Source organism: Pteropus alecto, unplaced genomic scaffold (assembly GCF_000325575.1).
Source record: "Pteropus alecto unplaced genomic scaffold, ASM32557v1 scaffold25, whole genome shotgun sequence".
NCBI lineage: Eukaryota > Metazoa > Chordata > Mammalia > Chiroptera > Pteropodidae > Pteropus > Pteropus alecto.
Window position 1 is genome coordinate 15,887,645 of NW_006441955.1, and position 14,802 is coordinate 15,902,446.

Below are 14,802 nucleotides of genomic sequence, written 5' to 3' on the forward strand. Positions count from 1 at the left end.
CCCAATTTTAGAGAGAAAACTGTCAGCAAGAGGCATTGCTGCTGAACTGTACTGGCTCTCCCCTTCCCAGCTGCTTTTCACAATTTCCTCTTTCTGGAATGAAAACGACATCTTTCCTGCTGGCAAGAAGATGCAGTCTCAGCAGAACCCTCCTGCAACATTTTGGGGAAGAAAACTTAATCAATTCCCCAGGCTTGAGACAGGATATTCCTTCCATGTTTCTATGTAAGTGTTTGAAAGGCATGTCTAATAGAGCTGTACTATGAGTGCCTCAAGTTCCAAAATCCTGCACCAGCTGCACGAGATGAGGTCAGGCACTTAGTTGAATCATCGTGTCCTTCCAGAAAATATTTGCCTAAATCCCACATTGTTTAAGAATCTTATTAGAGAATTCTCTAGAGTCTACATTGTTTCATAAAAAGATCATCTCAATCTTCCTCTGTAATACATATCAATTCCTTGTAATTTAATCCCAAAACAGCAAGCTAAAATATTTTGAACTCAGAGACACTGAAGCTGAATCACCAAAACTGCCATTGTTCAGGTTCCCTGGAAACAGATTGAATGGAGATTTGTACTCAGGTATTTCTTGAAGAGTGCTCTCTGGACTCACCTACAAGGAAGTGAAGGAAATGGGACTAGCTAGGCAGGGTGAAAAGTTAAATTATAATAAAAGGGAGGATTCAGCTGATCCCATGAAGCTGAGATGGCCCTTCAGAGATGCCTTAAATCAAATTAGCCTCTGCATTTTGTACCTCTGAAGGAGCCTGCCTCTGGGAAGTGGGTGTGTGTCACCTTGGACAAGGCAGCTAACTTTGGATGAGCTCAAGAGGAGCTCAGCCATAGGCCATCAAATGCAAACACTCCCAGCCCAAGTACTGAACACTTTTGTTCTGAAGGGTGGGAAGGAGGGGAGGGTGGTTGGGTGGTACTTCACAGCATCCACTACACAAGCTAACTCTCACACTACAGTAAATGGAGTCCTAGAGAAGGAAGGAGAATGGTCAAGGGTACCATGGTAAGGAAACCTCAAAGCTGTGTTTTCCTCTCAAACCAATAGATAGATCATTTGCTGAGCATCTCCTCTGTGCTAGCCAGTGTTTTAAGCATGTTTTATGGATTTGTATATTAACTAATCAAATCAAAGCTCATAGAGTGAGTACTATTACCTGCACTTTCTTACAGAAAAAACTGAAGTCTCAAATGTATTTAGTAGCCTAGCAAAGTGCCTGGCACACATTACACATGTTTATCTCCAAAGCCTGTACTTGTAACCCCACCTCCATCCCCATAACAATCTCAGCAGCTTTCTCCCTATATTCCTGCAAATAAATCATGTTCTTGTCCCAATCATTAACAATAAAACTGAAGAAGAGGTTCTCTTTCTGTGCCCAGGAAGCCCTCACGCTCATGAGAATTACTATTTTGGTCATCATTTGCAATTCCTTTCCGGCCCATTACAATTCCTGGGCTTGCTTAATGAAATGAATTTCTACTTTAACCAACATAGGAGGCCCATGGATCATAATCCTGTGACTGAACATTGTTTCAGCATTCAGCAAATTTCCATCAGGTGCTCACCATGTGCCAGCATCATGCTAAGCATTTCACATTCATTCTCTCAGATTGCCCTATGAGGTCAGTATTTTTATCCCTAATTTATAAATAAGGAAAAGAGAGGCTTAGAGAGTTCAATCACTCAGCCAAGATCACACGGCCTGAATTTAAATTCAGATCTACTTTGTTTTGACAGAACTATATTCATTCACTGTTATTAAATAAATGTTTATTAAATGCCTGTGCGCTGTGCAGCACAATGCAGACATGGGCTGGACACAAAGCTCCACTCAGGACACATTCTCACAGTCCTTGCTTTCACTGATGGTGCATTCTAAAACAGGAGTCATAAATACAAATGCTTGCCGGGGCTTTGAGTGAGGTGGATGGGCAGAGAATATGGAGGAGTGAAGAGTTACTTCCTCACTTTAGGGACAGCTGCTACTCAACTCCAGGCAAATGTTGCTATGTGAGAATGTGGACCCAGAGCTGCCACATTTCTCATTCTTTACAAGGAGCCAGAATTCTACATTTTATATGAAATACCTTGATATTTTAAAGTTGGGAATGAATCCAACTGTTCTGTAATCACTAATGTGGGCTAAACAAAAGTCATAGGCAGGCCAGATTGAAACCTGGGGACTACACATGCCATCTTACACTGAGTTTCATAGAGAGTCGGCCCACCTGGAGACTTTGCCTATGTTATAGGAAGCTTCATTAAGTGTCTCTAAGTTGTCTTGCTAGAGGAATCCTATGGCCTCTGCAAATCCTCTTATTCCCTGAAGTTCCATTCTATCCTGAGCCTAGGGAATTAGCTGACCCACTTTTGTCAGGAAATAGCTTGATCGTGGGCGTTTGCAAACAGTAAGACAAGGCTACGTGACCACTGCTCAGAGTCTCTTCCCCCTTCTCGTTCCCGCTGCCACCAGATGGTTCTGAGATAATGCCATGTCTTTCCTGCAACAAATAACATTCCCAAGTCATTCTGCTGATCCCCTCTGATCATCCTGGGAATGCAATTTCTCAGCCTCTCCCTTCTTGTCATCGCTTCCCCTGTCTTATCTATCTTCAGAGGGCTGGGGGACCTGAACTGGTCAATTTCCAAGGAGAGTCAATCATCTCATGTGAGGAGCTCACGTAGATGGTATAAACGTGCAGACTCCGAGTTCCGGCTCTCGCATGGATGCTTACAATATGTTTGTGACCATCCTGTGATTCTCAAAATTATTTGTGATAACGATCTTACTCATTCTCTCAACTGTTAAGATTCATGCTCTCTAATCAAACAAGTGCCTTTTACAAGTCCCCCGGGAGTCAAAAACAAGATGATCTTAGCTCACAAACCTGGCTTCCAGCCAAGCTTTGATTTCTACCCCCAGCCTTTCCCGCTGTCCTCAACATGACTCTAGCCACAGTGAGACAGCATCTCCTCCTAGCTCTGCTGATGACATGAGAGGCAAGGAGTGGGGATCTAATAGATATTTACCACCTGCTCATGGATATTAATAAGTAGAAGGGAGAATTAGGTCTCATAGATGAGATCATTGTTAGCTGGAAGAAAAAGCCAATAGAAAAAGATGGCACTATTATTCTGAATCATTCGTCTTTTTCAGGGTGAAACTGATGGCAGACATGCAAAGAACCAAGAAAATGGAAGAATTCTTTGAATACATTGCTTGACATAGGTGAATATTAGCACTTGAAATTTTTATATTTAGTTATTTTAGTTATTTTCAAGTTTCTCTCTAAAGGTTATATTGCGCCACCATTTTCAAATTTGAGTGAGGCACAAATTTGGATCACACTCTGAAAAGCAATTCATTAAGCAAATGGGTGGGCTTAAGTGACTGCCTGGCATCAGATTCTCTACGGGGTTTCATCTCCTTTTAGTACATAATTCCACTTACTCCTGACAAAGAGCCCTGTTGAGGACATATTATCATCCTCATTTTATAGATTACTGTATGGGAGATCATGAACTATGGTAATATTACTGAAGATGAAGACTTGAGAAATTCTCAAAAAGTATATCATTTGCATGTCAAAAGCTTACTGGACTAATTTTCCTCTTATCTACTTGAAACAATACAACTAAAAGAACAAACATGAGTGTAATAATCTAGAGAAAGTCTTCTAACTGTAACTCAAGCATCAACTGAGGCCTCCCTAGACTATGAGATCTAATTATATCTACCATCTAAGAGAGCCTTACTCCCAGAGTCCTTTGCCAGTTCTCTGAGCATTATATGCATATGGACAGCTTCTCTGAATACAAACTCAATCTCTGTTCTTTTGGGAATATCTCCAGGCTACCCCTTTCAAGATTTTCCTAAACTTTCAAATAAATGTTTTAGAGTTTGATAGACTTTGCAGAAGTTTTTGTTATTGTTGTTTTTCTGGTGGTTGGTGGTTAAAGTGGAGATATGTAAAGAAGCACACAGCATGCCACCATTTTACTCACTTTTCCTTCCCTCCTTTACTCTCTTTTTTAAAATGATCTTCTCCAAGCGCTCTGAGAGCTACAACTCATATGTCATCCCCTGTCTTTTTCTCTAAAAGGGGTAGCAGCCAACTCTCAGACTTCGAGAGGCTTAGATCAGCCTCAAGTGAGGCTGTCAAAGTGTTTCCTGTGAAAATGTTCTTGGGTCTGACCCTGAAAGGATAAAAATCTCTTCCTTCGGTGATATAACCATGAGAACTGTCCTAAAATGCAACAGGCTGTGCTGGGAAATTGGGAGATTGACTTTTCTAGGCCAAACATCTAGAGAACCATTTAGGGGAACATCAGAGGAGGATTTATATTGAGAATTATGCCAAACTACCTTGAAGATCTTTCCAACCCAGAGATCCTTTAGTACAAGTGTTCTAAGCACTTCCAGACTTTGACCACAGACAGATCTGGTATCCACACTCCACTTCTCACTAGCTGCAGGAGTGTGGGTGTATTATTGATCCCTCCATGACCCATTTCCCACATCTGTAAAATGCATGTGATAATTAATAAATGACAAAATATTTTTTCAGTTACTTAACACAATGCCTGCTACACAGTAATAGCATCATAAAGGAGGGCTGCTAGTGTTTATTTTATTGTGATTGTTTTGTTGGCAGATTGTTCAAGTCAGAGAATTTAATAAAAAGAATACTCAATTAGGAATCAAAAGGAATCAACTCTAGTACCACTTTTGATACATAATATCTGAGTGACGTTAGACCACTTGACTGATCTGGGCTTCAGTTTCCTCACTTGAAACTGTAGGGTGATGATCACGATCTTCTTTGACTAACTCATGCAGTTGCCATGAGAGTTACATGAGAAAATTAAGATAATCACACTTTGAAACATTTAATTTTCTTAAAAATTGGCCAAAATGGCAGGGTTTGCCATTTTGGCCAATTTTTAAGAAAATTAAATGTCTATCTCACACACTCGGAGTCCTCATCTCCCCAATGCCATTGTGATGTCTGGAATGCACAGAGACACACCAGTTTATTCATTGCTCCTGGAGAAATAATGCCAAATCTACTCTACTCTCAATCCTTCCTCCCTGGTTAAAAAGTTTCCTTTTCAGTCATCTCTATGTATTAATGATTTTGTAAGCTACCATTCTCTGAGAACACATTTGCATTTTTAATAGGAGTCTTCTAGAGATATTACCCCATAAACCAAAAGGAAGATAAGGATGGTGGAATTATTTTAGAAGATAGACTTTATGGTGTCTATGCAGAAAAGAGCCTGCTTTAGCTAAAGGTAGGCCGAATTTGCTGTTTTATATCCTGTTGTAGCCTCTATCCCAAGCCCCTATTGATAAACTAGAAGATCTACAGACTCTCATATCCTTAAAATAGCTTTCATTCTATACCAAACTGCTTCTCCTCTATGCCCAGAAGCAGAGGCATGGACTGCATGACCTCCAGATGTTTCTTCTGATTCTTAGAATCAAATATCAATGAGATTACAGGCAAAATGATTACAACCTGTTCTCATTTCTCCAACAACAAATATTTACTAAACTCCTACAGTAAACCAGGCACAGTGCCAGAATCTGAGCACACAACACTGAATAAATGCAACATAGCCCTGAACTGGGGGCTAACCTCTTTCTATGAAACTAAATAAAAGTACCATTAATTCTTAGTATTTGAAAAAAAAAAAAAACCCTTTTCATAGGCAGTTTCTCATTTGTTCGTCAGATAACTCTGTGATCTAGTAACTGATATCCCCATTTAACATAGAAGGCATCTGAGGCTCTGAGGGGTTGAGAGATTTGCCTAATGTCAAAGAATCATTAAGTAGTACAGCTGAAATTTGAGAGGGCAGGTGCTTTAAGTACAAAGTAAACCAGTTGTCCTTGGTCTGTGCCATCCGTCTTTGGGATTCTGGGCTTGTTTAAATCGTTAGTGCAAAACAAACGGAAAAGTATTATATGATCAACACACCCATATGATATATCAGATGCCCTCTGCCCTTACTCCCTTGCTCTCTCTGCAAAGTAAGCCAGGTTAAGGCAAATGCAAAGACAAGGGTGGATTTGCACACCCCAAAAGGTGGCGCACAGACCTTGAGGGGTTTGTCACCTGCTGGAGTCATTATCTTTCTCTCCATCAGATGGGGCCTGACTTCATAGCACATTTTAAAACTAGAATAGAACAGTTATGCACAAAACCAGAAGTCTAGTATTAAGAACAGTCTTGAAGCTCCTAGGCTTTTGGGCTAGAGACAATAATTTGGTCAGAAGGCTTTCAGCTTTTTTTAGGTCCAGAGGGGACTGTAGCGATCTGTAGTTTCCATGGCAACCACTTTTTTTTTCTATAAGTAGATCTGCCCTAGCACGGTGAAAGCCTGTAATCAATTCTTAATAAACGTTTGCAAATGGCTGATCAATGACTGAAAGTACGTCTCCATTCTCCAGGATACACCTTAGGCATTCCCAGCTAACAGAAGTCGATTTAAATAAATATTCTCTATGTCATTAGTAGTTCAACTCTTTCTAAAAATAGACTCTAACTCTAATTTCTCTAGTCTAAATCAGCGTAGTGCTCAGTAACTCAGTATCAAAAAATATTTCCCTGGCTCTTCCCACATCTGCTGTTGCAAATTCCAGCCCCCCTGAAACGCCTCCCTGGCTCATTCTGGGAGTCTCCAGGAAGTGAGCCATCTCATGTAGGCTCTTGGCTATCATTTTCCTCTTTTCCCATTCAAGCTTGTAGTAGTGATGTCTTCTGTCATGACCAATGCAAAAGACTCCATGTTATGACTTCGCTTCTGGAGTGCAATGATCTCTCCATTCCAGATGTGAACTGACTCGGACCGTAATCCCTTCATGAGGACAGGCCCATGGAGGCCTGAACCACCTGTCCTCCATATGTGCTTGGAACTGTATCCTAGGACAAATACAACTTAGACTGTCAAGCTGAGATCCTTGTTACAAACCAAAGCAAGAAATTAACTGCATTGTCTTGTTTTGTTGTTGTTGTTTGTTCGTTTTGTTTTGTTTTGTCAAATGGAGTTGAACTAGTCTAGATTTGACCAAAGAGGTGATGATAAGTGTGCCTGTAAGTAGTTAAGCTAACCCTACTCCTCATTTGTAGAGTAACTGGAGGAAGGAGAAGTGAGCTCACTTATTCCAACCCCTGAGAAAAGGAAGACAGACGATAAACTTGGAGGAAAGTCCCTTGATGGACCTGAGTAACATAATTGCTCTACCAGAAGCTGAGACACATGTCTGACAAGTGAGTTTATAAGGGCAATGGAACCGATGATCAAAAATGAAGGCTCTTTCAGATGTTGCCTTTGTTTGTTATTTCTTGCTTTGCTCTATATAGCATTTGATGTAGCTGTCAAGGATATTTAAAGATAGCAGAGAAATTTAAACAAGAATTACATATAAATAAAAAGGACAAACATGACTAGGGCATAAAATGAAGTTAGAATGAGGATCATGAAAAAAAGGCCACTCACAAGGATCTAAGCTTCCCAGCATTGACACACAAAAGAAGCTTGTTAGTTATGGGATTCCTAGATTTCTCAGAATGTATTTTAAATTTCTCAAACAAAGATAGCTATTCCTGATACCAAATAGAAATAAATTGCACCCAAGAGGGCTTATAAAGTGAGCTCCATGAGTCATTCTAGAAAATGTGATCACCAGAACCAAAGAAAGCACTTAATACACAGAGGGTGATAGTATACAAATGACACAAGTAAAGACACGAGTGCTTAAGAATGGAAGATTAGAGTCCTAGCCAGAAATCGTAGGCTCAAATCGTAGGCTCGTATTCTCTTCTTCCCCATTTTCCTGCTGGCCTCTCCCTTTTATGTTTTTTGCTCTGTCTGGCACTCCTCTTTCTATTCCTTTTTTCTCAGTGGCCCCATCCTTCTATCAGTCTCTCTCTCTTCCTGTCTTGAAGTTCAGAAAGGACATCGCCCAAGGTCATACAACCAGATGTCGAGAAAGCCCCTCAAAGTGTCCATATCCAAAGTACCAGAAAGTATGGGTTTTGCCTCCCAAGCTTCTTCTCATGTTTTTGAATATCAGGAAATATCTTTATTTACCTAGTTAGTAAAGTCAGTTTCTTTCCCTGCCTCCCCACTGAATACATTAGGAAACCTTCCTGTTGCACTTTCGAAATAGGCCCCCAAATCCAGCCACTTCTTTCTATCCCCAATACCATCAGTCCAAATTCTCTCTCTCCTGTTCTACTGCTAAAATAGCACGCATGACCTCTGTATTTAGAATCTTGTCCTACTCTCAGGCTAATCTCCACACGGCCTCTGCAATAATCTAGTCAAATCTAAATCAGACCATGGTACTCCCCTGCTCGAAACCCTTGAATGCTGCTCTTGTATTGAATAAAACCTACATTTGTATGAGGGAGTGGCTTCAAGGCTGTGTATAATCTGGCCCTGACTATCTCTCTGGACTCATCTCCAAGTTCTTTCCCCTTTATTCATTGTGCTCTAGCCATACTGGTCTTGTTGTTCCTGGAACAGGCCAAGTCAATTCCCACCTCAGGGCCTTTGCATTTGCCATCCCACCACCCAGAGCATAGTTACCCACGTCTTCATAGGGATCATTCTCTCCTTTATTCTGGTGTATCAAATGCCATCTCTACAAAGAAGCCTTCCTCGTTATTCTTTATCTACTACTTTATTTTATTTTTTTCTCATAGCATTTATCGCTTTGAGTTACTTTATATGCCAGTTTATTTCTTGACTGTCTCCCTCAGGCAGAATGTAAGTTCCATGAGGCGAGGCTTTGCATGTTTTGTTTCCTTGGTATCCTCAGTACCTAGTGACAGTGACTGGCACATTAGATAAATTCAATGCACTGTTGTTGAATAAATGTTTGAATGGACTAGATGCATAGTGAAAATCAAATATCTGTTAACTGAATGAATAAATATCACAGATGCTGGGGATACAATAATAAACAAGACAAATAGGCCTCCTGTATGCTCATGAGACTTAGCAGAAAAGGCATCCATTAAATATGTAATAACAATAAAATAAGAAGAGTGCCATGATAATAGAAGTCATGGAAGTAGTAGGGACCTCTAATCTAATCTAGTATAGAGCTTAACACCTTAGATGTATGGCTTTAAGAAACTAACCTGTCTTGACCCTTGTATCCACCTGTGTGAAATGGGGATACTAGTATTAGTTATGTGGCTTTTGCAGGGAAGAAAGAGGGATGTATGTAAAATGCCTAATAATATATGCACAGTAAGTTTCAACTACTATTGCTATTATAATATATTAACATCTGTTATACTTCATGGGTGTAATAATTATATAAAATAATGTATATGAAGTACTTAAGAATGTCTGATTCCTTGTATTGCTCAATAAATGTCATTATTATCAACAACGATAAGTATGTCTGAGGATGTCAGGAAATCCTTCACAGAGGGAAAAAAGCTCATGTTATTACTTAAAGGAATCATTCTTAATCTAAATAAGCAGGTGCAGCTATGAATTTTGTTTCTTAATCAACAATTATTCATTTTCAAAAATGATTTCTTGTAATATCCTGAGATGAGGAGTATCCTGTTTGGGTTCTTCTATTTTGCAAACAGAAAAATGATAGAAGTTAATTAGCTCATTCAAGTACATACTAGTTTTGTTGTTTAACCAGTAAAGGTCTTCTGTGAGAAGACTGTTCAGTAAATCTTCATTGAATGCCTACGCTGTCTTTGCAAAGCCTCATGAAAGATACAGAAATGCATAACCACTAAGAGACACTACTGTGCTCAAAGCGAGTGAGAGTACTGAAAAAAGTACACAATGTAGGCAGAAAAGTTAGAATGGTGTTTCATGGTGCTGGACTAGAGCTACGGGAATGAAGAAGAGAGAGTTCATGGTCAAGAGGCGTGGTCAGAAAAGACACTATAAAAGAGGTGAACTTTAAAGCTGGGCTTCAAAAAATAAATAGAATTTAGACAGTGAGTACAGAAGGGTCGAGGGCAGAGTATCAGGAAGAAAACAAGATATGAGCAAAGGGCACGATGGTGAGAACACACAACACCCATTCAGGAGATTTCAAGTGGTCAAATACTCTTTGTGCAGAAAGTTCTTTCAGGGGACACATGGAAGATAAGGGTTTGCAGATAATTGCTAGATTAAGGAGTTTGCATTTCATCCTAAAGATAACTATCAGCCATTGCATGGTGTTAATGAGAAGATGTTAGGAATATAAGCAGACCATAATGGGAAAGCATAAAGAGCAGAATAAGAGCATGAAGGCAGGAATTCAAAACAGAAGTTATGGTCATCATCCTGACATAAAACTGGTGTTGTGTGGAATTAGAAGGACAGGGAGGATGCAGCAGATACTCTGCCTGAATAGTCACTGGCACTCAGTGATTGGTTAGCTATATAGGGAGATGGACAATCTACACAGCGTGAGCTGGAGGGGCCCTCGGCCCTGAAGTATTTCTGAAAATGTCGTCTACAGACTATTTCTAGCAGGATCACTTAGAGTGTTTGTTAAAAATTCAGATTCCTGTGCCCTATTTCAATTGACTGAATCAGAATCATTGGGACAAGAACCCATAAGAATCTGCATTTTAACAAGCTCCCCAGGTAATTCTTCATGATTCTTGGAAGTTTGAGATTACATCCGTCTTTGAGATTATTTGACCAATAATCTCTGCATTTGGAAATGGAGATTCAAAGAAGTCAAGCGACCTTCCCAAGGTCACACAGTTATCGAGAACTAGGATGAGGTAGTCTCACTCACTGTCTGGACTTGTTCTGCCATGCCATGCAAGATTTATATCTGATGGTTGAGTGTTGCAAGGAAAGCACTATTTCCTCACTTCCAAAGTGGCAAGGCAGAAAGACTGGAACTAAGTCCTAACCGACACAGATGCCTTAAAATTCCAGCAGGCTGATATCTTTCTGCTTTGGCTAAGAGGACCATCCTGTAGGGAAGCTGCTGCTGCTGTTCTCATCGTAGCCCGATTGTCGGACTCTGAGCTTGTGGGTTCAGGGAAATAGCCAGGGCCAGATGACGTCCTTAGGGCAGCCCTGATACATGACCATGCAGAGGAAGTTGGTCCATACAATTTGGCTCTCAGACAGACAGCAGTACAGGGAGCGTTTCTTGACTTTATTATCCTAGATTGTGGGACTCCAATTAATTGCTCTGAGTTTCATCCTCTTTGATAAGACATATTATTTAGAAGACCGTATATTGAATTCTAAGAAAGAAGAACTGGATTAAAGTCCTTTCTTAACTGTGTGATTTGGGCCAAGTTAATTATGATATTTTGTTACCATGAGGCTGGCTATGCCAAGCCCCCTACTTTATAGGTTCAGAGTTCGGATGAGTAGGATAATTTATTTAAAGTTACACAACATATTAACTTTCTAAATCTCCATTCCCTCAAAATGAGGGAAGTAAAATCAACTCTAGTCAGGGGCCTCTAATCTTCTCTTTTCACTGTAGTAATTCTCTCTCTCTTTCTCTCTCTCTCACATACACACACACACACACAACACACATGACTACTAACATAATATGACACATGAACACTTAAGATTTCTTTAAAAAGGACCTTAAGGAGAAAACGATTAACTAAGGGTAAGAAAGTGTTTATGAACCCGGTTCCGGACCTATACTATGGACTCTATCATGTGGTTTCCCAGGGCCACGCCTGTATCATAACTGATAAGATATGCTCCAAGTCTTCCCACTCCCTACATTCAGAAAGGCTGTCGCTATCTCTATCCTATTCTTCCACTATCTGCCTCACCTTTTCTGGGAAGCAGAGAGTGGCACTCTAGCCCAAGTGTGTCTAATCAGGTTGCCCAAAACAAGGAGAGATTTAGTAAATATTTGAACTTGGGGTGCAGAGCAAAGGACCAAAGACCCAGAAAACCAGGGAAGCTTATCGACTGGCTATTCCACTTGTGATGTGGTTATTATAAAAATTGTTTGCCTTTCTCTGTCCAACTTATTTCACTTAGTGTAATATCCTCTAGGTCCATCTACATTGTTGCGAATAACCGGCTTTCATTTGTTTTTATGGCTGAGTAAAATTCCATCATATATATGTACCACATCTTCTTTATTCATTCACCTATAATATCTATGTCAATCGTAATTGAAAAATTAAAAAAAAAAAAAGGCTTGCATTCATTTAAGAACAAACATCAAATACTCCTTCTCTTAATTTCAAACAGATAAAAGTAGAAGAGAAAAACAGAAAGGGAGTGGAGAGGCATTTTGTTAATCTTTAGGAAAATTTACAATGCGAATATTCTAAATAGGAGTTACCCTAGAGAAATTAAAATTTTTTAATTTAAAAACTTATTTTCCTCTCAGCTTTTTGAAATGTCCCTATTATATAGCACAATCAAGCTGTAAGGTCTTACTTCTATTTCAGCATTTCTCAATCAGATAATCCCAGAGTGCTTGTTAAAACGCAGATCCATGGATCTGCATTTTAAGTGAATTAGAATCACTTGCATAGATAAGTCAAACGTGCTTCCAAGGAGATTTTCATGCACACTAGAACTTGGAAACCACTGCATACCCCTTCGAACATCTAAAATCATTTCCATTTTTCATCAGATAAAAGAATCTGTTGTTTTGAACTCTTACATATTTGTTGCCTTCAGGTCATTATGTCTCCTTCCAGGTCACCCAGTTCTAATGTTCAGCATAGGACTCAGCCAAAGAAATTAGATGAAGTATGATGAAATTATTGCCTCACGCTTCTTATTGTAAATCTCTACTCTTCTTTCTCCTTCAACTTTCTTTCCAAATACACCTATTTTTAAGTTCTATTTTTATGTACGCCAAAGCTTAAAACACACTGCCCTTCTGTGGTAGGTGCTTTGCAAGCCAATGTCTTTGACTAGTAGACTAGGCGCATGAGGGATTTGTGGTGAATGAGTCAGTGGGAGGAAGAAATAAGGGGGAGGAAAAAATAAAGAAATGAGTGATCTACATATTTGGGATGCCAGGAACCAGAAGCGGTTCTAGTTGCAGCTCTGTCGTTTACTTAGTGTGTGACCCGAGTTGAGTCATGCCCCTTTCTGGGCCACAGGGTACTCATCCAGGGCTAGGTGGAATTCTCTTAAGCAGAGATTCTCAGTCTATGTGTTGTATCACAATGATGTGCTGCAAATGAATTCCAGGTGTGCTATGAATTATTGAGCCTCTTAACACTCAGAGTGCCCTATGGAACTTGGAGTAGCTGAGGCTCTGGGACCAGGTGCCTCTAGCCAAAAAGAGTTTCATCGCAGGTTCTTTGAGGAGTGGTCTGAGCAGTGCAGCAGCCTAAGAGGGACCCTCACAGTTCCCAGAGAAGACAGCGAGCACGACAAGCTACATTTACCTTGTATTGCTCCACTGCGATGCCGCGAGCACAGCCAAGAAATTGCTTCACTGCCCGGCCATATCAGCAGTCAGCTTCAGAGCATACCACCAAATATCCTAGATGAAATCTGAGGACCAGTAGGAAGTTTGTTGCCAGGTGCCCAGAGCTTAGAACTCAGCCCAAGGTACATCTACCTGGAGATAGAAAGTGTGGAAACATGGTGAGGTTTTCTGGTCTACCCAGCGACATGTATCAGCCTAAAATCTCTATCTTTATATATCAGGTTTTCCTGTCATCTGCAGCTGATGGACAAGAAGTCTATTTAGTTGTAGGACAACAGCTTTTACAATGCATCTGCGATGTAGAAATTAGACCTTCCTTATTCTTTTGAAACTCAAGATATGTAAAAGTACAAATTTGAAATACTTTTACTTCATCAAATTTAAAAACTGATTTGTTAGTCTAAGAAAAGGATAATCTATTAGGTTCTTTAATATCAAAGGTTACAAATCTTCAAATAATTATAAACAATGGTTTAAGAATTTTTAAATTATCTTCTCGTACAAATTAAGTTTCTTATTGATAGAGACCACTAAGAATTTGAAGTAATCATCGTTAACATCTCTTGACCAACGTTGCATATAGCCATTTCAAGCATGATAGCTCTTGGTAAAAGATATGTCAGTGAATGTAAGTTCAAATTTCTAATTTAAAATTTTGAAATGATTTTATTTAAAATTTTATGTTTAATTTTTAATATTTTTCTAAATATTTTTAGTATTTCCCCTAAATATATATAATGCAATAAAAAAAAATTTTGCCAAGCTTTATATAGCTATTCTCAGATCCCCTCCAGTTTACTCCTTGTCCTATACAAATATTTTCATTTTCTGTGTATATAAGGTATGAGAAGGATTTGGTACAGTGTTCTAGGGCAGTGGTTTTCTACTGCGAGCAATTTGATATTTGCAATGTCTGGAGACATTTTTTTGTTGTCGCTGTTGGGAAGCTGATTACTGACATCTATTGAGTTGAGACCAAGGATGCTGCTAAATACTCAATAATACATAGAGTAATCCCCCATTAAAAGAATTGTTGGGTCCAAAATGTCAGTAGTGCCAAAGATAGAAACCCCTGTTCTAGGGTTCCTCTCACTTTAAAGTGCATAATTCTGAGTTATAATTGTTATTGTAGTTTACAGGAGAGTATGATTGCCAATAATGGATGTGGCTAGGAATGGCCGGCTCTAATCTCTCAGCTGTATCTATAATAGCAGACTCAGCATGCAGGTAAAACATGGGGCAGGGCTTCCTGTGCCCTTGCTGGAAATCAAGTCATGAACATTTGCTTGAGATGGTATACATTTCAAAGCAGCAAATATGTAACTCCTGTGGATACAACCTTAGTACC

General features: G+C 39.6%; 1 long non-coding RNA gene across 1 annotated transcript in view; it reads right to left on the minus strand.

Moving 5' to 3' along the window:
* LOC112485772 overlaps positions 1-12,930 on the minus strand; it is a 41,849-nt gene extending 28,919 nt beyond the window's left edge. The window contains exon 1 of the long non-coding RNA XR_003048548.1: positions 12,672-12,930. This is a non-coding gene — a long non-coding RNA (uncharacterized LOC112485772). The remainder of the gene's footprint in view (positions 1-12,671) is intronic.
* Between the last annotated feature and the right edge of the window lie 1,872 nt (positions 12,931-14,802).